We start from the raw sequence: 2,500 nt of genomic DNA on the forward strand, positions 1-2,500 counted from the left end.
GGCACCCGCCGTTGCAACGATGGCTCGGAGCGTTGCAACGGAGGAGCCAAATTTTCATATCTCAAAATTGGCTCGTGCATTTTTCGTGATATTTTGAGGGAACCTTGGTAATATTATGTGAAGGCTGCACACAAAAATCCAGGTCAAAAATCGCACGTTTGCTCCGTTTTTCATTTTTTTTTGAATTTCCGGCTATCCGGGCGGTAAAAAAATCGTCAAAAAAAATCCACACGGTGTAAATTCACCAAATTTTGAGGATGGAAAGATCTTATTTTTCTAGAGGTTGTTGCAAAAAACGGCGTCAAAATTCGACATCTAGAGCACTTTTCATGAGTATGTCTCCTCACGGAAAAGGACGTCTACCCGTGGCACTTTGGTAATGGCTCGGCAGCCTATTATAGGGGGGAGGGGTGTCACGCTGCTGAAACTCGAGTTGCCCAAAGGCTTGCTGGGCGCAATGCCAGCAAGATGCACGTTGCCTTGTCATCCCCTAGGCACACTAGCAAGCACGTTGTGGTTGTGGTGTGCCGCCGGGCTCCCCCGCCCCCAACGGAGGCACCCGCCGTTGCAACGATGGCTCGGAGCGTTGCAACGGAGGAGCCAAATTTTCATATCTCAGAATTGGCTCGTGAATTTTTCGTGATATTTTGAGGGAACCTTGGTAATATTATGTGAAGGCTGCACACAAAAATCCAGGTCAAAAATCGCACGTTTGCTCCGTTTTTCATTTTTTTTTGAATTTCCGGCTATCCGGGCGGTAAAAAAATCGTCAAAAAAAATCCACATGGTGTAAATTCACCAAATTTTGAGGATGGAAAGATATTATTTTTCTAGAGGTTGTTGCAAAAAATGGCGTCAAAATTCGACCTCTAGAGCACTTTTCATGAGTATGTCTCCTCACGGAAAAGGACGTCTACCCGTGGCACTTTGGTAATGGCTCGGCAGCCTATTATAGGGGGGAGGGGTGTCACGCTGCTGAAACTCGAGTTGCCCAAAGGCTTGCTGGGCGCAATGCCAGCAAGATGCACGTTGCCTTGTCATCCCCTAGGCACACTAGCAAGCACGTTGTGGTTGTGGTGTGCCGTCGGGCTCCCCCGCCCCCAACGGAGGCACCCGCCGTTGCAACGATGGCTCGGAGCGTTGCAACGGAGGAGCCAAATATTCATATCTCAGAATTGGCTCGTGCATTTTTCGTGAAATTTTGAGGGAACCTTGGTAATATTATGTGAAGGCTGCACACAAAAATCCAGGTCAAAAATCGCACGTTTGCTCCATTTTTCATTTTTTTTGAATTTCCGGCTATCCGGGCGGTAAAAAAATCGTCAAAAAAAATCCACACAGTGTAAATTCACCAAATTTTGAGGATGGAAAGATCTTATTTTTCTAGAGATTGTTGCAAAAAACGGCGTCAAAATTTGACCTCTAGAGCACTTTCCTTGAGTATGTCTCCTCACGGAAAAGGATGTCTACCCGTGGCACTTTGGTAATGGCTCGGCAGCCTATTATAGGGGGGAGGGGTGTCGTGCTGCTGAAACTCGAGTTGCCCAAAGGCTTGCTGGGCGCAATGCCAGCAAGATGCACGTTGCCTCGCCATCCCCTAGGCACACTAGCAAGCACGTTGTGGTTGTGGTGTGCCGCCGGGGTCCCCCGCCCCGGGTCGAAGGTCGAGCACGGGCGTCCGGCTGCGGCGAACCCCGATCACCGAAGGACCAACAAGAAGGGAAACACGTCCGTGCATGGCCCACCTAGGCACCACCTAGGGAGCATGGCGTGGTGGAGTTGTGCCTTGGTCACACGCTCGGGGCAACACCTTGTGCTCGGCCCAGGACTAGGGGGATCATCCCAAGTCCGAGCACGACGTGGGAACGGCGGGCGGCCTGTTCGCCCCCGCGAGGGGCAACGCGGCTTGCGCAGCCCAACGCTTTGCCAGGCCTAGTGTGGCGCACGACGCGGATGATGGATATGCGTGCGGCAGCGGGTGTCGTGGGCAGGGGGCAACGCGACGTGCTCGTCCCAGCACTTTGAGGGGGCACGTTGCGGAAGACAGTTACCTGTTCGTGTCCACTCCCGAGGGGCAACGTGTCGTGCTCGCCCTACGTCTAGGGTCGACGTACGACGGTGCCCGATGCGGTGTGGGTTGGGCGTGTTGCTTAAGACGGTGCGGCTGTCTGGCTATCGCCCGAAGCACCTCACGCATCTGGCTGTCCCTTGAATGTTCTTCGTCGCTTCCCCCGAACCCTGCCCAGCGGCGCTGACTCGGCTACCTCGTGCGCTTCCGCTTGCCTGCACGCGCCTAGGCGTGCGGGGCGCGGTTCGTCCGGGCGTGCTGTGTTTGCGGACCGTGGTGGCGGATGAGTGGTGTGTGGGTTATGCGTGTGGCTTTATCTAGACGGTGCAGCTGTTTGGTTATTGTCCGAAGCGCCTGACGCTTCGGGCTGTCCCTCGAGTCTCCTTCGTCCCTTCCTTTGAAACCTGCCCAGCGGCGTTGGCTCGGCCCTCC

This window comes from Arachis ipaensis, chromosome B7 (assembly GCF_059453495.1).
Source record: "Arachis ipaensis isolate K30076 ecotype BB chromosome B7, ASM5945349v1, whole genome shotgun sequence".
Lineage (NCBI taxonomy): Eukaryota > Viridiplantae > Streptophyta > Magnoliopsida > Fabales > Fabaceae > Arachis > Arachis ipaensis.